This window comes from Choloepus didactylus, chromosome 12, assembly GCF_015220235.1.
Source record: "Choloepus didactylus isolate mChoDid1 chromosome 12, mChoDid1.pri, whole genome shotgun sequence".
NCBI lineage: Eukaryota > Metazoa > Chordata > Mammalia > Pilosa > Megalonychidae > Choloepus > Choloepus didactylus.
Genome location: NC_051318.1, coordinates 6,526,500 through 6,552,801, shown reverse-complemented (window position 1 = coordinate 6,552,801; position 26,302 = coordinate 6,526,500). Strand labels below are relative to the sequence as shown.

Sequence of the window (26,302 nt, the reverse complement as noted above, 5' to 3'; positions counted from 1 at the left end):
CATGATTTTAAATGGTTAAAAAATACCAATGAAGACTAATATTTCATGACACAAGAAAATGACATGAAACTCCAATTTCAGTGTCCACAAATAAAGTTTTATTGGAATGCAGCGATGCTTATTCATTTTTATGTTATCTATTGCTGCTCTCGGGCTACAATAGCAGGTTTGAGCAATTGCGGCAAGACTTTACAGCCCGCAGAGCCTAAAATATTTACCATCTGGCACTTTACAGAAAAAGTGTGCCAAGAATGTCTGAAAGTAAGAGACCTTCCCCAGGGCACAGGAAATAACAGATTCAGTGAGAGAGTGCTGGTGACAAGACAAAGAGATCGTTTGGATGCACCCTTCCCCTCAGCCGTAGCCTCACATTTTCCCTCTGCAAACAGGAAGAGGTGTTCTCCGATGAACAGTACTCACAAGGGAACCACTGAGGGGCATTCTCCAGAAAGAAATTTGGGGAAAAAGCTGGGGGGAGAGCAGGGCGAGAACACAAGATAAACACAAGCAAACACAAGCAAAATAAATTACCAAAGAAATCCAATAAAAGTTCAGGATGATAGTTCTCCATAGTTTCGAAGAAATTCCGATTCACCCTTCCCCTCAGCTGTAGGTTCACATTTTTCCTCTGCAAACAGTAGGTGGTGTTCACAGATGAGCACTATTCACAAGGGATCGTTCTTTAACATGTTTTAAGCTAAAAAAAGAAATACACTTATTAAAACAAGATGTTATAAATCACATAAAAGACCAAAAAGTCAGCTGGCAAGGCCTAAGATTGAAATATAAGAGAAACACAACAATGCTGCAGACATGAAAATTACATTTGAAGGCACGAAAGGGAAGTGTAAGTTAGACAGAAAACCCACAGTGTAGACAGGCTCGAGGAATTCAACGAGGTGGCAAGGAATAAAGATACAAAAATGATTATGGCCAAGAGGCTAGCTATGGAGGAAAAAGAAAAACCTAATGTGTAAAATTGGCATTCCTGGAGAAGAGAACAACAAGGGCATAGAACATTCAAGTAGCAACAGGAAACACCTCTGAAATAAAAGATAACTTAAATTCGTTGCTTGATGGGTCACACTGTACCCAGATAATCTGATACAAACCATGTCAAGTTGCAGTGAAGTTCCTGATCTTCCCTATAAAGAAAAAATCATATTGGCATACAGACGTAAATAGCAAATTACAAAAAAGAGGAGAAAAACCAGAAACTCTCAACACCAGAACATGATGAAATTTTGCTTACAATGATCTTAGGAAATAAAGTGGGACCCCAAACTGTATGCCTAATCAAGTTGTTCTATAAGTGCAAAAATAACAGGTAGACAGTTTAGGATTGCAAGAATTCAATGAATAAACATCAAAGGTACTGCCTTGAAAAATACAATTTGATAACAAAGACTATCAAGAGGAAGACAAAAGTGAAAAATTAACTCAGAGCTGGAGAAACCATGACACAAGGGCAGGTGGTGACTGTCAAGTTCATTTAAAAATAGAATCCAGGCAAATGCATACCCTTGCACAGAGTTCCATGATTACAATTCACACAGTCAGTAGGTCTTCATTTTGACAAGGTCAGAATGACAATGTAAAAACAACATTCAAAAAGTGCTGGAGAGGGATGTGGGAGGAGGTGTAAATGAGCTAATTTTTTTTATCTTTTAAAACAAGGAGTTAACAGATAATATATTAAGTTGAAACATGTAGTTTATAAAAACATAAACCTAACCATTTCAAGTTTTTCTTATTTTCTGTTAACTTCAAGGAGTCTTTTGTGGACTGATTAATCACATGCACAGAGACATTCATCTTCAGTTCAGCAATTCCTGCAGCCTCACTAGGCTCTTTTCCTTATTTTCAAAAAAAAGAGAGTAAAATATAATAAATTATTATTATGTCAATTACTCATGCAGATTCAGCAAGGCTCCTGCTAACACAAACAGGACTTTTCTGTGAATTAGAAGAAGGCATCACCTGTTGGGAAACAAATTACACCCACACACAAAAAATTCCTCTGGGTGAGTGTATTAGTTAGGATTCTCTAGGGAAACAGAATCAGCAAGAGATATCTATAAATATAAGATTTTATAGGCTTACACAGTATGGCCAGCGGCACTAGCTAGCACCCGCTTCTGCAACGGGGAAGCAGTGGACTGCAAGAGACTGAACTGTATCTGCCTCTTATTTCCAACAGACTCATGTTCAACTTGCGCTCACAAAAAAAGCCGGGAAAATTTTATTAATCCTTTTTTTAAAAAAAGTTAATACAAAATTATAGCCAAAAAAAAAAAAAAGAAAGAAAGAAACCTGAACTTTAGTAACACAGCTGGAACAATCCGCAGTGGCGGGAGAAAAGATTTAATTTAGTTGACTTTCTGTGGTTGTTGGTTGTTCGCTAGTCTCACAGTGATGGAAACTGCACACTTTTTCAAAGGGACCAAGAAGCTGCTGGAGGTTTGGTTCTCCTGGCAGCAGCCCGATGCAAACCACGGATCTGGGGATCTTCACACCATCCCAAGATCTGAGTGGGACATACTTTTGAAGGATGTGCAATGTTCAATCATAAGTGTGACAAAAACTGACAAGCAGGAAGCTTATGTATTCAGTGAGAGTAGCATGTTTGTCTCCAAGAGACGTTTCATTTTGCAGACATATGGTACCATCCTCCTACTGAAAGCACTGGTTCCCCTGGTGAAGCTTGCTAGGGATGACAGTGGGTTTGACTCAATTCAAAGCTTCTTTTATTCTCGTAAGAATTTCATGAAGCTTTCTCACCAAGGATACCCACCCTGGAATTTCCAGGAAGAAATAGAGTTTCTTAATGAAATTTTCCCAAATGGAGCAGCATATGGTACAGGATGGATGAATTCTGACTGTTGGTACTTATATACTCTGGATTTCCCAGCGAGTCGTGTAATCAGTCAGCCAGATCAAACCCTGGAAATTCTGATGAGTGAGCTTGACCCAGCAGTTATGGACCAGTTCAACATGAAAGATGGTGTTACTGCAAAGGATGTCACTTGTGAGAGTGGAATTTGTGACCTGATACCAGGTTCTGTCATTGTTGACACCCTGTTCGATCCTTATGGGTATGAAATCGGATGGAACTTATTGGACTATTCACATCACTCTAGAACCAGAATTTTCTTATGTTAGCTTTGAAACAAACTTAAGTCAGACCTCCTATGATGACCTGATCAGGAAAGTTGTGGAAATCTTCAAGCCAGGAAAATTTGTGACCACCTTGTTTGTAAATCAGAGTTCTAAATGTCACACAGTGCTTTCCTTGCCCCAGAAGATTGAAGGTTTTTAACGTCTTGATCGTCAGAGTGCTATACTCAATTATTACAACTTTGTTTTTACCAGCTTTGCTAAGAATCAGCAACAACAGCAGAGTTGATTAAGAAAAATGAAGAAAAAATGGAAAAAGAGAACACAGATGCTGGTGGCTGCTTTCTAGATATTGATACTGGGGACCATGCTTTCCATAACCACCACCTTGTAGCTGCAGGAAGCCCTGGTTGTAATCATAGTGTAATTACTTTGAATTGTTGTATGCATTATTATATCAAGGAATTAGATATCTTGCATGAATACTCTCTTCTGTGTTTAGGTATTCTATGCCACTCTTGCTGTGAAATTGAAGTGCATGTAGAAAAACCCTTTTACTGTATGAAACTTTACAAAACTTGTGGAAACAATTCAATTTGGTTTATGCATAGTATAATATTTCTCCAGGTATCATCCCAAATTCCCCACAGACAAGGCTTTCATCCTCATTAGGTACTGGCCTCAGCCTAACCATCTGGGACTGTAATATTAAATTGCTTCCTGAATTTCACATCCAGTTACCTCGTTTCTAGAACGTATTCTCGACTAATGTTATCGAAACCACTTTCTACTTCATATGGATATTCTTTGCAAGAGCAATTAAAGTTTTTCTTCCACGAGTCAAGTCCTCTTAAGAAAATGACTGCAGTTACTCATTTTGTGAATTATTTAAACATTACGGTCCCTTCTATTTGTAGTCCTCACCATGGAGTTCCTTCCCCTCAGCCCCCCAAATAAAGCAACACAGTTTAAAAAAAAAAGATTTTATAAAAGTGTCTCACACAACTGTGGGGATGCACGAGTCCAAATTCCATAGGGCAGGCAGCAGACTGGCAACTCCAGTGAAGATGTTTGATGGACTCAGGAAACGACTGGCAGCTTTGAGCAACTTCTCAGGAAATGCTTTGCTGGTTAGCAGAAGAAGTGAAGGTCCTTTCTCTGTCTTGCTTAAAAGTCTTCAACTGATTGGATTCAATCCAGCTGATTACATTCTCTCATTGTGGAAGACATGCCCTTCACTGATGTAATCAGTCACAGGTGCAGCCAATTGACTGATGATTTAATAAACCAGCCTTCTGGTTTATTAAGCAGCCACAAATGTCCTTGCAATAGCAGTTAGGCCAGTGCTTGCTAGACCAGACACCTGGGTACTATCACCTGGCCTATGTGACACATGAATCCAACCATCACAGTGGGGCTGAATTACAGAGGGCATGCCTTCCTGCTGGCCTGACAGCCAAGGCTGGATTTCAGATGCCTTGGCAGGGCACCTCTGAGCAGGAAACAACTTGCACAAGATGTTTATTATTTTTAGTTTTAATTTTACTAATTATTTTTTGTTTTTTGCAGTCTTATTGATGTATAATTGACCGGGAATAAACTGCACAGATTCAAAGTACACAATTTGATACATTTTGACAAATGTATATACCTGTGAACCCATAACCATGATCAAGATAATGAATATATATGTCCCTCTGAAAGTTTCCTTGTATCCCTTTGTAATCCTTCCTTCCCACTCTGGCTGCCCTCCCACCCTCAGCCCCCAGGTAACCAATGATCTTCTGTCTCTCACAATAGACGGGTTGCATTCTTTAGAATTTTATATAAATGGAATCATACAGTATCCACTCTATTTTTTTTTCTGGCTTCTTTCACTTAATATAATGTATTTGAGTTTTATCCATATTGTTGTGTGTATCAGTAGTTTGTTCTTTTTGGTTATTGAGTAGTATTCCACTGTATAGATATATCACAATTTGCTTATCCGTTCATCTGTTGATGGATACCTAAATTGTTTCACGATTTGGGCTATTATAAATAAAGCTGCTATGAACAATTCAAGCGTACTTCCTTTACTGTGGAAGGAAGGATGGTTAATTGTTTTCTCATTATTGAATTTACAGAGTCCTTTATATTTTCTGGGTACAAGTTTTTTACTAAAAAAAAGATTTGTGAAGATTTTCTCCCAGTCTGTGCCTTATCTTTTCATTCTCTTAGCAGTGTCTTTCAAACAGTAGGAATTTTTAATATTGATAAAGTCCAATTTATCAATTGTTTTCTGTTATGGATTGTTTGGGGTGTCACATCTAAGATATCTTTGCCTAACCCAAGGTCACAAGATTTTCTTCTATGTCTTCTAGAAGTTTCATAGTTTTAGATTTTACATTTGTCTATGATACATTTGAGATAATTTTTGTATATAATGGGAAATATAGATCAAGGCTCATTTTTTGTTTATATATGAAGGTCCAATAGTCTCAGCTCCTGTTTGCTAAAGAGTGACCATCTTGCTCCACTGACTTGCCTTGACCTCTTTTTCTGCCTTCTTTTGCACTCATTCAGTATTTTCATGGCATGTTTTAAATCTCTTTATTTGGCTCACCAGCTACAACTTTTTGTTGTTTGTTTTTTAGTGCTTGCTTTAGGGTTTGCACTTTACATCTCTGACTTATCACAATCTGCCTTCAAGTAATATCACACCACTTCTTATACATTTTTTAAAATTTTATGTATGTCCATTTATTGATTGCTAGAAATACAGCCTATTGAGAATACATGACATGCATTTGGGGGGAGAAATTAACTAAATGAAATCATTCAATAAGCCTGCTGTCAGCTAATAAGATAATACAGATGAGATCTGAGGACGGGGTGGGGACAACTCAAACAGCCACTTACAGTTGTTGTATTAAGACTCCAGCTACAAATTCTTTTAGAACTCATTTATTCTTTATTACTTGGAAAGATGAGTCTGCCTCTTTAGCATAAACCAATGCTGGAAGAGTTGTGAATCATTTAACTACAAAAAAGAATCATGCTCTTACTTTAAATTCTTTAAGACAATTCCATTTTTACAAATTCTTCCATATCATTTATATGCCTCAGAATTATAAGCAGCTATACGGTTTAGAAAAGATTAATAACTGATGCAAAAGACTGTATTTTTTTATGAATCTATTCAGCAAAGACTGTATTTTTTGCTGAATCCAGTATCTATTGCTGAATTATATCCTCTTCTAAAATTAGCAAATTTTCACGCCTATATTGTCAACTTTCCCCAAGATTTTAAACTCTTTGATAGAATAAAATGATGTACATGAAGCTGCTATGAGCCGTCTCCTTTTAGACATTTTACTTGTACATCTGTTATAAACCCCCAAATACATTCTTATTTTTGCTTTAAATGCTCGATTATTTTTAAAGAGATTAAAAATAAGAAAAAAAATATTTACCTACATATTTATCATTTCCAGTGCCCTTTATTCCTTTGTGTAGATCCAGATTTCCATCTGGTATCATTTTCCTTTTGCCTGAAGGACTTCCTTTAACATTTCTTGTAGTGCACGTATGCTGGGGGTGAATTCTTTGATCTTTTATATGCCTCAGAGAGTCCTCATTTCACCTTCATTTTTGAAAGGTATTTTTTCTGGGTATAGAACTTTAGCTTGACTGTGTGGAAGGGGACAGTGCGAGCACAGCCTGCTGCCTTTCCTTGTGGCTCATGGAGGAACCCTGGGCTTGGGACCAGATGTGTCCGCCCAGCACCTAGGATTAGTGATCACCGTGGGCTGACTCCCTTCTTGGGGTTTCCTAACATAAAACACTTCCCAGCAGATAGCGGTCGCCCAGCACATCCCTTCCCCTTCTGCCCTGAGCACATGTAAACATCTGGTGAAACTGCTTAGCTAATCGTGTGTTACATGGCACCTGCCGACACCACTGCTATGTTGGTCCCCACTGCAAGGAAACAGGGTCCTTCGCCTGCAGCAGGAGAAAGGTGCACGGGGACCTTCTCCCTGGGTTGGCTGCAGAGCAAGACCCCTGGCCCTGGGGACGGATCGGCCATGAAGGGAGCTGATCTTGCTCTGTCCCTTCCAGCACCTGTATGGGTCGTGCTTTTACTGACAACCCTCTTGCAGACCGTCGAGTGGGTTGGCAGCCTAGGGCTGCTGTTCCCAGTGACTGGCACCATTGTGTTCTTTGCTATCTTCCATGTGCTGGGACTCCTTCCCTGGAGATGGTTACAGTTGTCACTTCCCCCACAAACCATTTTTTCTTAGTACTTATGGTTTCACTCCACTGGCTCGCATTGTTTTCAAAAGAAATGTGATGCCATTCTTAACTTGGATCCTCTATATGTAATGTGTCTTTTTCCCCTCTGGCTGATTTTCAACACTATCTCTTTACCATTGGTTTTAAGTAACTTGGTTGTGATGTGCCTTTGTGCAGTTTTCAAGTTTCTCGTGTTTGGGGTTCATTGAGTTTCTTGGATCTGTGGGTTTGGGTTTTTTATCAAATTTGGGAAAATTCTGGCCAGTATTTTTTCAAATATTTTTGTTTTCCTTTTTCACTACTCCTTTGCATATTATAATGCAGTTATAATGAATGTTTTAATGTCCTTGTCTAGTAACTGTATCATCTATGTCATTTCTGGGTCTATTTCTATTTACTGACGTGTCTCCTGCTTCTTTACCTTCCTGGTAATTTTTAACGAGACTCTGTGAATTTTTGCTTGTTGAGTGCTAGATATTTTTGTATTCCTATAAATATTCTTAAGCTTTGTTCTGGGATGCAGTTAGGTTAGTTAGAAATGATTTGATTCTTCCAAAGCATGCTTTTAAGCTTTGTCTCATGGGATCAGAGCAGCCTTTATTCTTGGAGTAGCTTTACGCTTTCACTCAGCAATGCCCTTGGAATACTCCATCCAATAGCCTGTGAATTACAAGGTTTTTCCACTCTGTCTGAGGAGAGCACAAAGTATTCCCAGCCCTGGGCTTGTTACCTCCAATCCTTTGTGTTTCATTTTCCCCTGGTGTTGGGTAGTGTCCCCACTTGCTTTTATTGAAGATTTAGGGGGTGGGGGGGGGCATCCACTGCTCCCCAGGGATCTCTGTCTGTGGAGCTTTCCCAGTTCTCTGCCCTGGACTCCAGCTGCCTTGGCCTCACGGTGCTCCCAACGCTGACTCCTTGACACAGGGAGACCACCAGGCTCACCTGGCTCCCCCTCCCCGCAGCACAGCCTGGAAGTTTCCTCCAGGCAGTCAGCTGTACCAGCATAAGGCTCACCTTGCTTGTTTCCCCTTTCCCAGGGTTCACTGCCCTGTCCTGCCTGGAGTCCAATGTCTGCAAGCCATAGTTTCATATATTTCATCTGGCTTCTTAGTGGTTTCCTATGGGAGGGTGTATCAGTCAGGGTTCTCCAGAGAAGCAGGATAGGAGAAGCTAGCGAGCTATAAGAAGCTACGACTCACATGACTGAGGGAATCGGCAAGTTCGACTTCCACAGGGCAGGCCACAAGCTGGAAACTCCAATGAAGGTGAAGTTATATTCCCCAAGAGAAGCTGGCTGGTGGAAGAAGAGGCAGAAATTCTTCTTTCTGACTTCTGAAATACCCAGTTTTGGCTTTAAGGCCTTGAACTGATTGGATAAGGAGACTCCCCTCATTACTGAGGGCAATCCCCTTAGTTGACTGTAGATGTAAATCAGCTGTATATGCAATCAATTGATTAATGGTGTAAATGTATCTACAGAATACCTTCACAGTAAAAATCAGGCCAGTGCTGGTTTGACCAGGTTTACACATGAAATTTTCCATTACAGATGATAAATCCAGTTCTGTTATTCTATCCTAGCAGGAGTAGAAGTCCTAAAATGTGTATTTTTTAAAAAAAATTATTTCTAAGGAAGTGGAGATCCTAAAATGTGTTCCTTGAAATTATTTTTATCTCTCTGAGATATTTATTGGATGAAGGCCAGTTCTATACTTTGAAACTGCCATCATACCTGCCTGTTTAAGCCTGTGCTTAAAGACTTAATTGTGTATGATATTCATACGATGGAATACTACTCAGCAATAAAAAGGAATGAACTAGTGATACACTCAACAGCATGGATGAATCTCAAAATAATTGGGTTGAGTGAAGGAAACCAGACAACGCCAAAAAAAGAGCACATACTGTGTGATTCCATTTTTATAAAATTCTAGAAAATGTGAACTAGTCTTCAGTGACAGAAAGCAGAGCAAATGTTGCCTCCCAGGGGGGGATTTCAAAGGCCCGAGGAAATGTGTCCCCTGCCTCCACTGTGGTCATGGGTTCTGGGTGTGTTTCTATGCCCAAACCCACCAAACATACACTTTAAATTGGCACAGTCTGTTGTGTGTTGATTATACCTCGATAAGGCTGATAAAAAACATTTGTTTTAAAATTTTTAAAAAGCCCAAGACCACTCTCAGTTTTAAATTCATAGAGGACAGGAATTTAGGATATGCTGAGCCCCAACTTTGTGCCACGTGGTGCCAAGTACGTTTAGGTTTTGTCCTGAAATCCTCACACCAACCATGTGAGGTCAGTGTCAACAATCCCACTTTCTACAAAGGGGACACCTGGGCTTCAGGACGTTAGGGCTCCTCAGTGGCGACCCCGGCATTCGAAGCTAGGTCTCACTCCACACTTCTGCCTTTTCTATTGTAGTGCAGGCCTCAGGGCACTTTTAGCCATTGGGAGTCCCAAACATTATTTACACTACTTAGTTTGTGACAATATTCTTGCATATTACGTTTCTTATTTATTTCTTTAAAGTTAGGTTATAGCTTAGAACTTCTACCTTGGGATGATTTTTTTTTAAACTATTCAAGACTGATATGAAATGTTTACATTTGTAATATGGATTTTCCCTCTCTTTTGTTTGTCATGATATGCATGTGTTCCAGTTTGCTAAAGCTGCTGGAAATGCAAGATGCCAGAAATGGATTGGCTTTTACAGTGGGGGCTGATTAGTTCATAAATTTGCAGTTCTAAGGCCATGAAAACGTCCAAATTAAGGATTCAAGAAGTATATATCTTCTCAGAAGAAAAGGCCAATGGCATCCAGAACACCTCTGTCAGCTGGCAAGGCATGTGGCTGGCATCTGCTGGTCCTTTGCTCCCAAGTTGCATTGCTTTCAGGTTTCTGATTCCAGTGGCTTTCTCCTTAAGCATCTGTGGGTTCTCACTTAGCTTCTTCAGGGAAAACTCTGGGCTTCATCTCTTAGCTTAGTATCTCCAGTCTTCTGGGTCTGTGTCAGCTCTGGGCTCACTCTCTCTCCCTGAGCTCTCTTAAGGATGCCAGAAAACTAATTAATACCCACCTTGAATGGGTGTGTGTGTGTGTGTATGTGTCACATCTCCATGGAAATAATCTAATCTAAGGTCCCAACCACAATAACTCTGTACCCACAAGATTGAATTATAAGACTATGTCTTTTCTGGGGTACATAACACATTCAAACTAGCACAGCATGTTTATGTTAAATTACAAAACTGGAACAGATACACTTTATGGAATTGTGAGTAGATTCAGAAAAATAATATACCATTTAGAGAACACAACATGATCATCCTCTGTCAAAGTCCAGAACAGTTCAGAACAATCTCCATGAAATTTGTTCTTCCATAAAATGGAACTATATGATTTCCTCATGAATTTTTTCCTACAAATTATAGACATGGAACTACAATACAGGAAAAACAAACTTGAATACCACTTCTCTATAGGTTAATATTTCTCAGCCTCTCTTTCTCTCCTCCCTTTTAGAAACCCTTCACTCTGCCTAATCTGCTCCATAACCCAATTTTCTGTGCATATATCCTGCCTTTTGCCTCTGAGCTTGGACTTGCATTACTTCTCTGCCTGGAATTATATCCACCTTAAAAACCTCAGCATTCTTTAAAGGCTTGCCAAACCTTTCCCCAGCCATGGATCCTCCCTGCTCCTCCTGACCAGAAATGGCCCTCATGTCTTCCTATTTCCTGCAACACTCATCATCTGTGCCACCCACTTCACCCTTAGAGGTCACATCCTGCCTCATTAGTCCATATACCACGTATGCCCTTTAATATTTTAAGTTTGGGGAGCGCAGGAGGGATGTCAGATAATCTCTGTGCTCTGCAGAGAGCCTACTTGAGGGCTTACTCTTAGTAGGGGTTCTACACACATTTGGTGAAGTGCCAAGGAAAGTTGGAGAGAGCAAGGACCAGCTGTGCTGCACTCAGATGGTAACAGCCAGGGAGCTGGGTGTGCTCCAGGCCTGGAGGTGCAACACAAGCAGAATGTATGTAGGAGCAGCTTACTCTGTGGGATCCACAAGCTACTTGGTGGAGACCATGTTTATGTTTTTAGGATGTTAGAATAGATGCATAGAGGTAAAATATCAGAAGCTTAATGATAACTGGAAGATATACAGATCAAATAATGAGGAGTCTGGGATTTATTTCAAAATAAGCTGCTGGGGGGATGGGGAGGGATTATTGATTTAAAAAAACCAAGCATGTGTTGATAATTGTTGAAATGGGGTGACAGAGTCCTGGGATTTTATTATATTATTCACTATCATTTTGTCTAGGTTTGAATATTTCAACATTAAGTTTTTTTCAAAAGATTTGTGGATAAAGCTGTAAACACATGTACAGTGAAGCCCAGAATATTCTCAATTATACAATGAATTGACTGCATTTACACATTTGTTCCTCCAAAACTTTGCTCAAACTTACCACACAAAGGTCCACGATTGGAAGGAATCAGTTTCTGTGCTGCATTGCTTTATGGGCATGGCTGAAACCCTGGAGCCCTGTGCTGGTCTCATGCCACCTTTACATAAAGATACTAAATATTTCTTTATTCATTAAAAAACTTATTGAATGCCTACTACATGCTAGAAGCTACCTTAGGTGCTGTGGTTACAGAGATGGAAGACTCAATGCCTGCCTACAAGAAGCTCACCTTCTAGTAGGGAAGTCAGAGAACAGGTAGTCATTAAAGCCACAGGTAGAGGCAGTGGGGCAAGATGGTAGCATAAGGAGGTGTGGAATTTAGTCAGTCCCCTAGAGCAGCTAGTAAATAGCCAGGAACAACTAGAAAATAGTCTGGAACAACTGATGGGGGGACATCCGTGATCAGACATCATACACCAGTCAGGAATGGGTGGAATGGCTGAGATCACAGCATAGAACTGTAGGTAAAGCCCTCCAAACTGTGGAGCTGGTGCCCCTCCCTGCACCAGCACGGCAGGCTGAGTTGCAAAACTTCACTGTGGGAAGCAGTCCCTGCCGTGAAGAAGGGAATGTAGCTCATCCAAGCTCCAACTGTGGTTTTAATTAACAAATTAGGACCACTGAATACATGCTATGAGCACAGGTAAACCTGGAGCAAACAGAAAAGGAACACAGAGGTTTATCCTGGCAGAGGGGAGGTGGGGCTGACAGAAAAGAAATACATAAATAAATAAAAACAAAGGCTTTTTGGAGTCAGCCAAGCTCAGAATACTGGAAAAGGGTTGTGCACTAAGAAAAGGGCACACAGAACAGGGTACCAACTGCAGTTCTTGCCTGGTAAACTGGAGGGCTGGGGACTGGCTCTGAAAACGGGACTCCTTGCTTTTTACCTTTTTTTCTCTCTCTCATTCTAACTAGCTCATTAGAGAAAGCCTTGGGCATTTTCACTTGTCAGCACTAACCCAGGCAAGAGTGGAGTTAAAATAGTCAGAAAGTCAAAGGAAAAACTCAAATGTAGGAGACATTTCACTAAAGGGCTTATCTTCCCTAGGAAAAATGGTGGGCAGGGCCCAGCTCAAGTGGTGGCCCTCCCTCAGAGAACTCAGACACTAGGGCCTGACAGGGGCGGGGTGGACAGAAACAGCTTAAACTTGGCTTCTGACATGCTTGGCCCTTGGCCAGCACAGGGTCCACTGTGAATTAAAGGGACTGCACCTCTTTATACCAGTGGGGAGCTGTGGGCTGACAAGTGCCACCTGCTAGGTAGGATAGGAAAAGTAGAGAGTCTAGAGGCCTCACAGGAAAGTCTGACAACCTGCTGGGTCTCACACTCAGGGAAACAGGATACTGCATACATCCTTGTATTAGTTAGGGTTCTCTAGGGAAAAAGGATCAATGAGAGATATCTATAAATACAAGATTTATAAAAGTGACTCACACAACTGTGGGTATGCATGACTCCAAATTCCATAGGGCAGTCAGAAAAGTGGCAACTCCAATGATGTTCGATAAACTCCTCAGGAAATGAACAGGCAACTTTGACAAACTCCTCAGGAAATGAACTGGGATCTTGGATGAACGTGTTCTATGAATTCCTCAGGAAACACTTTGCTGGTCAGCTGAAGAAGTGAAGGTCCTCCATCTGTCTCGCTTAAAAGTCTTCAACTGATTAATTGGATTAAATCCAGCCAATTGCATTCTCTCTTGTGGAAGACACGCCCTTGGTTGCGTCATCAGTCACAGCTGCAGCCAATTGACTGATGAGTTAATAAACCAGCCTGTTGGTTTATTAAGCAGCCACAAATGTCATTGCAGCAATGGTTGGCCAGTGCTTGCTTGACCAGACAGCTGGGTACCATCACCCGGCCAAGTTGACACATGAACCCAACCATCACAGTCTACCCCTTGTCAACTTGGCAGTTATACACATCACCTAAAACCATACTTCATCTCTAAGCAGAGAACAATAATAGACATATATTTCACCTAACAATACTCCTCTGTGCAGCATACAACTGGAAACGCACTAAATCTCTCCAGAATAGGGTGCAAGTCCTTGGGTAACATTAACTCTTAACATTGATTTCCTTTAGCTTAAATACAGCAAAATGAACAGTACAGCTTATGCCATATGATAAGAGGATAAGACAGAAAAGAAAGCAAAGATACTAGCTTTACAGACAAATACAAACATACTTATAACAAAATAAGGAGGAAATATTCATGCCATCATAGTCCTCGTTTCTGTAACTGGTCACTGGTCGTAGTTCATATTTATCATTACCTTCTTCCACCACCCATTCCATGTTCCCTTTACCCTCAGAAAGCACTTCAGCTGGCCGTGGTTCTTTGCCTGGTGGGGTGAACCAAACCTCCATTCCTGAAGTTTCTTGGCCATTGGTAGTCCTGCCTGGATTTGGTTGTTGCAGTTTTTCATTGACTTTAATCACAGGCATGGAAGTACTAAGAGATGCCCTAGGGGATCTCCCATGTTCCAGGAAAACTCTTTACTTCCATTATGTAGTTGCAGTGCTATTTCCCCTTGATAGTCAGGATCAATCACCCCAGCCAGTACAGTAATCCCCTTCCTTGCCTGTTGATTCAGAGGCATAAGAAGCCCAAAGTGGCCAGGTGGCAGTCTTAACTTCCAGTTCAATGGGATTGTTTGTTGTGTTTCAAAAGGAGGAGTGGAAGCAAGTCTTTTGGAACAAAGACTTGTAGACCAGTGGAGTTTAAGCTTGCAGGGACAAGAAGCAAAAATTTACCTAGTGGATCACTAGGAGTGATAGTGAGTGGTGCCACTCCTGTTTCCACCCCTTGATTCCTGGACCCATGAATCCTGGTTATGGGAGAAACAGCACCATAGAGTGGACACTGATTCAGAGCACACACAGTCTCCTGGAGAACACTGCCCCAGCCCTGCAAGGTATTGCCACCTAGTTGGCACTGTAATTGAGTCTTCAATGGGCCATTTCACCGTTCTATCAACCCAGCTGCCTCTGGATGATGGGGAACATGGTAAGACCAGAGAATTCCATGAGCATGTGCCCCTTCCCTCACTTCATTTGCTGTGAAGTGGGTTCCTTGGTCAGAAGCAATGCTGTGGGGAACACCAGGACGGTGGATAAGGCATTCTGTAAGTCCAGGGATGGTAGTTTTGGCAGAAGCATGTCGTGCAGGGAAGGCAAACCCATATCTGGAGTATATGTCTATTCCAGTGAGAACAAATTGCTGCCCCTTCCATGATGGAAGTGGTCCAATGTAATCAACCTGCCACCAGGTAGCAGGCTGATCACCTTGGGGAATGGCGCCATATCGGGGACTGAGTGTGGGTCTCTGCTACTGGCAGATTGGACACTCAGAAGTGGCTGTGGCCAGGTCAGCCTTGGTGAGTGGAAGTCCATGTTGCTGAGCCCATGCATAACCTCCATCCCTACCACCATGACCACTTTGTTCATTAGCCCATTGGGCAATGACAGGTTGCTGTGGAAAGAGGCTGATTGGTATCCTCCAAAGGGGTCATTTTATTCACTTGATTATTAAAATCTTCTTCTGCTGAAGTTACCCTCTGGTGTGCATTTACATGGGACACAAATATCTTCATGTTTTTTACCCACTCAGAAAGGTCTATCCACATACTCCTTCCCCAGACTTCGTCACCAATTTTCCAATCACGTTCCTTCCAAGTCCTTGACCATCCAGCCAAACCATTAGCAACAGCCCATGAATCAGTATACAAATGCACCTCTGGCCAATTCTCCTTCCAAACAAAGTGAACAACCAGGTGCACTGCTTGAAGTTCTGCCCACTGGGAGGATTTCCCCTCATCACTGTCCTTCAGGGACATCCCAGAAAGGGGCTGCAGTGCTGCAGCTGTCCACTTTTGGGTGGTGCCTGCATATCGTGCAGAACCATCAGTAAACCAGGCCTGAGTTTTCTCTTCCTCAGTCAACTGATTGTAAGGAACTCCCCAAGATGCCATAGCTATGGGCTGGGAAAGAGAAGGTAAGGTGGAAGGAGTGGGGGCCATGGGCATTTGGGCCACTTCCACACATAACTTACTTGTGCCTTCAGGACCTGCTCGAGCTCTATCTCGTATATACCATTTCCAATTTATGGTGGAGTGCTGCTGTGTGTGCCCAACTTTATGGCTTGGTGGGTCAGACAACACCCAGTTCATGATAGGTAACTCAGGTCTCATGGTAACTTGGTGGCCCATGGTTAAGCGTTCTGTGTCTACTAAGACCCAGTAGCAGGCCAACAGCTGTTTCTCAAATGGAGAGTAGTTATCTGCAGAGGATGGTAAAACTTTACTCCAAAATCCTAAGGGCCTGCATTGTAATTCTCCTATAGGAGCCTTCCAAAAGCTCCAAACAGCATCTCTATTTGCCACTAACACTTCCAGCACCATTAGATCAGCTGGATCATATGGTCCAAGTGGCAGAGCAGCTTGCACAGCAGCCTGGACCTGTCACAGAGCCTCATCTTGTTCTGGTCCCCATTCAAAACTAGAAGCTTTTCTAGTCACTTGGTAAATGGGCCAGGGTAGCACACCCAAATGAGGAATATGTTGTCTCCAGAATCCAAAGAGGCCAACTAAGTGTTGTGCCTCTTTTTTGGTCACAGGAGGGGCCAGATGCAACAGCTTATCCTTCACTTTAGAAGGAATATCTCGACAGGCCCCACACCACTGGACACCTAGAAATTTTACTGAGTTGGAAGGCCCCTGTATTTTTGTTGGATTTATCTCCCATCCTCTGTCATGCAAATACGTTACCAACAAATCTAGAGTAGTTGCCACTTCTTGCTCACTAGGTCCAATCAACATGATATCATCAATATAATGGACCGGTGTGAAGTCTTGTGAGAGGGAGAAATGATCAAGATCCCTGCAGACAATATTATGACATAGGGCTGGAGAGTTGATACAACCCTGAGGTAGCACAGTGAATGTAAACTGCTGGCCTTGCCAGCTGAATGCAAACTGTTTCTGGTGGTCCTTACTAACACCTGTTGAGAAAAAAGCACTTGCCAGATCAACAGCTGCATACCAGGTACCAGGGGATGTGTTGATTTGCTCAAGCAATGATACCACATTTGGAACAACAGCTGCAATTGGAGTGATCACCTGGTTAAGCTTACGATAATCCACTATCATCCTCCAAGACCCATCTGTTTTCTGCACAGGCCAAATAGCAGAGTTGAATGGGGATGTGATGGGAATCACCACCCCTGCATCCTTCAAGTCCTTAATAGTGGCATTAATCACTGCAATCCCTCCAGGAATCTTGTATTGCTTCTGGTTTACTACTTTGCTAGGCAGGGGCAGTTCTAGTGGCTTCCACTTGGCCTTTCCCAAGTGGGGTTTGAGTGTATTGTGTCCCCCAAATGCCATTATCTTTGTGGTTCTGTGGGGTAGACGTTTTGGTGCTGGTTGGATTTGCTTGGAATGTGCCCCACCCAGCTGTGGGTGATGATTTTGATGAGATGTTCCCATAGAGACGTGGCCCCGCCCATTCGGGGTGGGCCTTGATCAGTGGAGCCATATAAATGAGCTGACTCAGAGAGAGGGAACTCAGTGTTTACAGCTGGGAGTGATGTTTTGAAGAGGAGCAAGCTTGCTAGAGAGGAACGTCCTGGGAGAAAGCCGTTTTGAGGCCGGAGCTTTGGAGCAGACGCCGGCTGCCTTCCCAACTAACAGAGGTTTTCCGGATGCCATTGGCCATCCTCCGGTGAAGGTACCTGATTGCTGAGGTGTTACCTTGGACGCTTTGTGGCCTTAAGACTGTAACTGTGTAGCGAAATAAACCTCCGTTTTATAAAAGCCTATCCATCTCTGGTGTTTTGCATTCCGTAGCGTTAGCAAACTAGAACAATAGCCCTCACTCCATAAGTCAGGGAACCAATGTGAGGATTCTGCCAGTTGCTGAGTATGTCTATTCCAATTACGCATTCTGGCACTGGGGAAATAACCACAGAATGGGTTTGGGGTCCCACTGGATCCACTGTGAGATGGACCTGAGCTAAAACTCCATCTATCACCTGACCTCCATAAGCCCCAACTCTGATTGGTGGACCAGAGTGACAATTTGGGTCTCCTGGAATTAATGTCACTTATGAACCAGTGTCTAATAATCCACGAAATATCTGATCATTTCCCTTTCCCCAGTGCACAGTTACCCTGGTAGAAGGCTGTAGGTCCCCCTGGGGAAGGCTGGGAGGAAGATTAATGGTATAAATGTTTGGCAGTGTAACAGGGTCCTTCCCCAAGGGTACCCAGCCTTCCCTTCATTCAAGGGGCTCTGGATCTGTAAACTCTCAAGTCTGGGAATTGATTAAGGGGCTGTGACTCTCTGTTTTTGTAATTCAAGGGAGACTTCTGTACACTTGACCTAGAATTCTTCTGCCTATATAGTTCAAACAAGAATTTAGTCAATTGCCCATCTATTTTACTACTTGGTACTCCATGATCTAGTAGCCAACACCATAAGCCTCTGTGAATCATATTTTGATTGCTGCTTTGAGCCTGTTTTCCATTACGGTAGCCATGCCCACCTTGTCTGTGGTGATTAACTGCAGCCACTTGGCTTCTGCCAACTCGGGACCTGATTATCCCCATTGTGTTTAAGGATTACAGCTCAGTGACAGCAGTTCCTACAATAATATCTGACCTACAGAGAAGGGCGACTACAGAGCTCTTCAGGGATGATGGAGCTAGTCTCAAAAATTTATTCCTCACAGTCCTGGTAAAAGTTGTGTCCTCTGGACATTCCAGGGGTGTGTGAGCAGGTCCTCCATGATAAATCCACTCTAATATTCCAGTCTCTCTAAACCTTTGAATCCCCTCCTCCACATTATACCAGGGCAGTTCTGGCATTTAAACTTTGGGTAATGTCGGTCACCTTTTGATCCATGTTTCAGCCAACCACCCAAACAAACTGTTAATGCCCTTTCTAACCCCTCAAGCTACAGCGTAGAATGCAGAATCTCTGCTTAGTGGGCCCATATCAGTAAATTCAGCCTGATCCAACCTTATATTCCTTCCACCATTTTCCCACACCCTTAATATCCATTCCCACATATATTCCCCTGGTTTCTGTCTGTATAAGTTGGAAAACTCATACAGTTCTTTTGGAGTATAGCATACTTCCTCATGGGTCACACTTTGAACCTCACCCTTTGGGGTCTGTTGGGACTTTAGCCTAGTTATAGGTCTTGAAGCAAAGAGTGGTGGTGGGAGTGGGTTATGAAAAGAGTTAGAATTATCCCTCAAGCCATTTACCTCAGTACATTCTGTTGCATTTTCATCTCTTGAAACAGAATTAATCTCTCCAGGCAGAGAAGTGAGGGCTGCTTCCTCAGGGGAAGTGATTACAGGATTAGCAGGTACTGAAGGGTCAATCTCTTTAGGTGGAGGTTGGATGGCAAGCTCCTTAGGGCAGACTGGAGGTGGGGAAGCTGTTTCCTCAGGACAGCCCTCTACAGGTAAATCTAACAATGACTCAGCAGAATCCAGGGTTCCAAAGTCCTCGCTGCCATTATTATCAATCCATATGTCCCCATCCCAAGTTTTGGGATCCCATTCTTTTCCAATCAATGCCTTTACTTTAACAGCAGACACCCTGAGAGGTTGAGATTTTAGTTTACATTGTAGATCTGCTACTTGCACAATGAGAGTCTGTACCTGGTTTTCAGAAATCTTAAGTCTGGGGGCACAGGAAATAAGATTTTCTTTCAGGGCACACATAGAAACTTTTAAATCGTCATACGGTGTTTAAGTTTTAAATTTGAAGCCTTTAGCTCGTCCCTTTCTCTTACAACTTTATCCAATGTATCTAAGAGCAGCCAGCCAACATCATTATATCTCTTAATTTTGCAAAACTCTGTGATGGTGTTGAAAACACTGTCACCCAGAGCCTTGCTTCATACAAGAGTATGATTAGGAGAATCATACGGTGCTATTTTGTGTATCTCCTTTGACAACTCATGCCATGGACTGTCGGTGCCCTCTTGATTACTGGAAATGGAGTCATTAGTGCCTTTGAATATAATCAGAGTAGAAAACAAATTGTAAAAGCCCATTTTAAGATCCTGTTTCTCAAGAACCACTCCTGGTACAAGTTGTATTAGTTAGGGTACTTTAGGGAAAAAGAATCAATGAGAGATACCTATGAACATAAGATTTATAAAAGTGCCTCATACAACTGTGGGTATGCACAAGTCCAAGTTCCACAGGGCAGTCAGAAAACTGGCAACTCCAATGAAGATGTTCGATGAACTCCTGAGGAAACGAACTGGCATCTTCAACAAACTCCTCAGGAAATGAACTGGGATCTTCGACGAACGTGTTCAATGAATTCCTCAGGAAATGAACTGGCAACTTCACTGAACTCCTCAGGAAACGCTTCGCTAGTCAGCTGAAGAAGAAGTGAAGGTCCTCCATCTTTCTCACTTAAAAGTCTTCAACTGACTGATTGGATTAAATCCAGCCAATTGCATTCTCTCACTGTGGAAGACACACCCTTGGTTGAGTCATCAGTCACAGCTGCAGCCAATTGATTGATGATTTAATAAACCAGCCTGTTGGTTTATTAACCAGCCAAAAACATCCTCACAACAATGGTTAGGCCAGTGTTTGCGTGACCAGACAGCTGGGTACCATCACCTGGCCAAATTGACACATGAACCCAACCACCATCACAATCCTCCTCCTGAGACCTGGGTCCCTCTGGTCTGGGAAAATCTGATTGGGTAATCAAGGAAATCAGATGCCTAGACAACAAAAAAATTATGAATCACACTAGGAAGAGCAAAGATATGGCCCAGTCAAAGGAACAAACACACTTCAACTGAGATACAGGAATTGAAATAGCTGATAATTAATCAAAGAAATCTCCTAAATCAATTCAAAAATCAAATCAAAGAGTTGAGGGAAGATATGGCAAAAGAGATGAAGGATATAAAGAAGACATTGGGCAAACATAAGGAAGAACTCGCAAGTTTGAAAAAACAATTGGCAGAACTTATGGGAATGAAAAGCACAATACAAGAGATGAAAAACACAATGGAGACGATCAACAGCAGATTTCAAGAAGCAGAAGAAAGGATGCATGACCTGGAAAACAAGACATCTGAAATCCTACACACAAAGAAACTGCTAGGGAAAAGAATGGAAAAATATGAGCAGGGTCTCAGGGAACTGAATGAAACATGAAGCACATGAATATATGTGTCAAGGGTGTCCCAGAAAGAGAAGAGAAGGAAAAAGAGGCAGAAAGAATAATGGAGGAAATAATCGTTGAAAAATTCCCATTTATTATGGAAGACATAAAATTACAGTCCAAGAAGCATAATGTACCCCAAACAGAACAGATCTGAGTAGACCAACTCCAAGACACATAATAATCAGACTGTCAAATGTCAAAGACAAAGAGAGAATTCTGAAAGCAGCAAGAGAAAAGTGATCCATCACATACAAAGAAAGCTCGATAAGACTATGTGTGGATTTCTCAGTAGAAATCATGGAGGCATGAAGGCAGTGATACAACATATTTAAGCCACTGAAAGAGAAAAACTGCCAACCAAGAATTCTGTATCTGGCAAAACTGTCCTTCAAAAATGAGGCCCAGTCAAAGGAACAAACACACCTAAAATATTTTCAGACAAACAGACACTGAGAGGGTTTGTGAACAAGACACCTGCTCTACAAGAAATACTAAAGAAAGTGCTACAGGCTGATAGGAAAAGACAAGAGAGAGAGGTTTGGAGATGAGTACAGAAATGAAGACTATCAGTAAGGTTGAAAAAGAGAGAGCAAGGAAAAAATAAAAATAAAATAAGGTACGACATATAAAATCCAAAAAAGACAAAATGGTATTCAGTAGACATTATGTCAAATCAAATTAGCCAGAAATAAAAGACAGAAACTGTGTATGGGCTCACTAATATGGACTAACATTGATGAGCAAAATTTGAGAGTTGAGAATACAGGTTATCAGGAGACAGAAAGAGTTTAGAGATTGGACATTTGATGCTGAAGGAGTACAAACGGTTCAACAAGATTGACTGTATAGATCCAGAAATGGAATGGATAGCATAATAGTGTGTGATGGTAACACAATATTGTAAGTACTCTGAACAAAGGTGAGTGTGAATACCATTGAAAGAAGAATGCTAAGGGCATGTATGACACCAGAAGGAAAGATACAAGATAAAGACTCAGAACGTATAACTTACTGAAACCTAGAGTGGTCAATTATGGTGATTAAATGTACAAATATAAGAATGTTTTTAAATTAGGGAGAACAAATGAATGTCAACATTGCAAGCTGTTGAAAACTGGATGGTATAGGGGAAAAATACAATCAATACAAACAAGAGTCTATAGTTAAAGGTAACATTGTAAGATGCTTCCATTAATTGTAACAAAGACAATATACCAAAGCTAAATGTTTGTAAGAGGGGGATGTAAAGGAGTGATACAGGATTCTTGGGGGAGATGAGGCTGTCTGACCTTTTCATTGTATTTTATTTTTACTTGTCTTCCATCTTTTGTATTTTTATTCTTCATTTTTTTCTCCTTTTCCTTTTTCTTTGGGGAAGAGATGGAAATGTCCTCATATAGATTGTGGAGGTGAATGCATAATTATGTGATTATACTGGGAATCACTGATTGTTTACTTAGGGTGGATTGTATGATGTGTGAATAAAACTGTCAAAAAATAAACAGTGGGATACATGTGCTGGAGAAAACGTGGAGAGAGGAATGTACCTATTCACTGTTGGTAGGGAAATAGAATGGTGCAGCCCATCTTGGAGGGCAGTGTGGTGGTTCCACAGGAAGCTACCTATGGGGTTGCCATATGGTCCTGCAACCTCATAATTGGGTATATACTTGGAAGAACTGAGAGCAGGAACATGAGTGGACATTGCACACTGGTGTTTATGGTGGCAGTATTCATGATTTGCAATGGATGACGGTGGCCTAAGGGTACACTGACTGATAAACAGAATGGTGAACTGTGGTGTATACAGTGGAATACCCAGCGGCAGCAAGAAGAAATGAAGTTGTGAGGTATACACCTGGGTGAATGGATCTTGAGGACAGTCTATTGAGTGAAATTAAGCCATAATTGACAAGACAAACATTATAAAGCCTCACTAATATGGACTAACTCTGAGAATTGACTCTGAGAGCATAGATTATCAGGGGAAGGCCTCTGGTAAAGGTTCCTAGAGTATAGGCTCTTACAGCGGTCACATCTATTCATCAGTTGTAGTGGTTACCTCTAAATTCTGAGATGCCGAGCTGTTTGTGTATAACCTGATCGGTCCCTGGAACTTCAGGTATCTGTGTGACACCTGAGACTCAGAGCCAGATTTCAGCAGCTATGAATGTCAGCATTACCCCATACAGCAACTATTTAAGAGGCTAAAAAGGAGATCAGACTTCAATTATGGATATTAATGAAATGGACTTGATTAGAACTAAAGTAAATAAACTAAAGGGAAAAGGATGATATTGACTGTGTTTTAAAACCTCAACTTTTGTGTGAGACCAAAGGAAGAGATGTTTATTTGGTGTAAAATCCATACTTTCTGTAGCATGCTATATAATTTAACTTGTATGGTCAGTTTATTCAAACACTATAATTACATGGAATCTTGAATAGGTGGTGATAGCTGATTGGTTTGTACAGATTAGTGTGAAATCCCAATACATCCCAGAGTAATTTGGGCAGAGAGTAAGGAGTATTTGCAGGTCCCCCTTGAGGGCCTGGAGAAAAATGTGGAAACATTAAACTTCCCCACCTGGGGAATTCCTGATACTCTCACAAGCATTGGGGCCTACCATTGTAGTGGCCAAGTCCTCAATCTTGGGGCTTGCCCTTATGAAGCTCGTTACTCCAAAGGTGAGGCTGAGCCTACTTATAATGGTGCCTCAGGTTCACCCCCAGGGAATCTCTTTTGTTGCTCAGATGTGGCTCATCTCTCTCTCTAAAGCCCACTCAGCAGGTGAACTCACTGCCCTACCCGCTACGTGGGACATGACTCCAAGGGGAGTAAGTCTCCCTGGCAATGTGGGACATTACTTCCAGGGATGAGCCTGGACCTGGCATGGTGGGATTGAGAAAGCCTTCCTGACCAAAAGGGGGGAAGAGAAATTAAACAAAATCAGTTTCAGTGGCTGAGATCTCAAATGGATTCAATAGGTCATTCTGGAGGTTATTCTTATGCATTATATAAATATCCCTTTTCAGTTTTTAGTGTACTAGAATAACTAGAAGGAACTATCTGAAACTGTTGAACTGCCATCCAGTATCCTTGATTCATGAAGAGGATCGCATAGCTATATAGCTTATATGGTGTGACTGTGTGATTGTAAAAGCCTTGTGGCTCACACTCCCTTTATCCAGTGTATGGACAAATGAATAGAAAAAAGGCGGACAAAAGTCAATGAATACGGGGGGGGGGGGGGGAGAGTACGAGATGTTTTTGGTGTTCTTTTTTACATTTTGACTCTTATTTTTTGGAGTAATGAAAATGTTTAAAAAATTGATCGTGATGATGAATGCACAGCTATGTGATGATATTGCTAACAGCTGATTGTACACTGTGGGTGAGTGTATGGTATATGACTATATTTCAGTAAAATAACATTTAGAAAAACCACAGATAATCATGAGCATTCCATCTCTGTAAAAGCACAATCTCAAGCCAAAAACTTGGGAATTATCCTTGATTTGTCTCTTTCCCTCTCTCCACATACGCAGTGTATCATCAAGCCCTGCCAACTCTACCTCCCTTAAAATTCCTAATTTTCCTTTTCTTTCTTTGATTTCTGTGACTTTTAATTCTATTTTGTTTGTTTGCTTCCACCACCCACCATGATCCATTACCTAGAATACAGCAGTCTCCTACTTGGTCTTCTTTCTTCCATCCGCATACTCTTAGTATTCATTCTTGCCCAGGAGCTGAAGTAATCTTCAAAAAATATACATCAGCTCGTGTTCCTCCCCACTGCCTAAAAGCCTCTAACAGGCTCCCATTGCAGTCAGAATGGGACTTCCTTGATTAGGCCTCTGGGATCTGAGCTCATCCCGCCCTCTTCTCCCTTGGTTAACTCTGCTGCAAACCCAATGGCCTAGCTCAAGAAAAAGACATAACGTGTGCTACATCACAGAACCCTTCCAGGCTGGCTGGGAAAAAAAATCTGCCAACTACTGTATTTATTACATATGAGCTTTCCTAAGGACAGGTAGCCATGTATACCCTGACACAGGTGTCTCACCATAACCAGGTCACTGTCAGCTGTTGGGTCAATAGGGTTTACATTAAGAAAAAAAATGAGGCCAAAATACAAGTAGAAAATTCCCCTATGCCCCTAGTAAGTAATTATAGTGTACTTTCAGACTTTACTCACATCCTCCACATTAGCATCATGAAGGGAAGATGCTTTCTTTTTATTTATACTTTATTATCTCCCCCTCAGCTTTGATGTATCTGTGTCCTAACACCCTGTAAAATCTTAAAGGTTGGAGAGCAGTAAAATGAAAATCTCTAAGTGAACGCAATACATATAAATAAAACCCCAACAAACAAACTAACCCGGAAAAGTCACATGTTATATCACTAGCTGATATTTCTAAATTGCTTTCAAAGCAGAAAATGCAACACAAATGTAAAGTACTCAAAGAACGAGAAGAAGCCTTCTGAGGACTCATCTTTAAAAGCCCAAATACAAATTTAAGACAACTCAGAGGAGAAATGCATACTTGACATTTCTTCCTGACCCTTTGTCTACGTAATAGTGAAAGTAAAACTAAATATTTTCCCAAGGGTAAAACTAGTACATGGTTGGATAGCAGATCTTTTTATTTTTCCCAGAGGACACTAAATTGAAGGATGATCTCCTGCTGAGAACTGCTGTTCTGTAGATGATCAGAAGGACCCACTTTGGGGTTGCTGTTGAAGTGTGGAGCCCAAGAGCAGCTTCAGAACTCTCTCTTCATGGCAGACTGAGGGCACTCCTTACATCTGCTTCGGTTTGGATGTCTTTGGGTAGGGTATTTAGGCTAAGGGTATGATCATAATAATGGTAACCATTTGGGAGAAATTACCTTGCACCAGACACTTTGACAGACACTTTTCCTGTGCTCTTTTAACCTTCACAATAACTCCAGGAGGTAGATGTTACATTCTCTCCATTTTCCGGAGGGTAAATACTTGACACTATATCTAAACTACATGCTTTTGCTTCCTTAATCCCTGGATCTGATTTAAGGTTATTTTTGAACTGCTACTCAACAGAATGTGCATTAAGATTTTTATATTCCAGTCACCCTTTGGAAAATTCTAATAATTCATCAGGTTTTTGCTACTTAAGCAAAGTTAGTTGCAAGGGTGCCAGAGATAAGGCAAGTTAAAATTG

At 41.5% G+C, this 26,302-nt stretch overlaps 1 long non-coding RNA gene and 1 pseudogene across 5 annotated transcripts in view; one reads left to right on the top strand and one right to left on the bottom strand.

Moving 5' to 3' along the window:
• Positions 1-26,302, bottom strand: part of LOC119507057 — a 117,714-nt gene that overhangs the window by 22,012 nt on the left and 69,400 nt on the right. The window contains exon 3 of one of the 5 annotated variants that reach the window (XR_005211119.1): positions 532-697. The exons of the other annotated variants lie outside the window; for them this stretch is intronic. This is a non-coding gene — a long non-coding RNA (uncharacterized LOC119507057). The remainder of the gene's footprint in view (positions 1-531; positions 698-26,302) is intronic. 5 annotated transcript variants of the gene reach the window in all.
• LOC119507055 lies at positions 2,416-3,406 on the top strand (annotated as a pseudogene).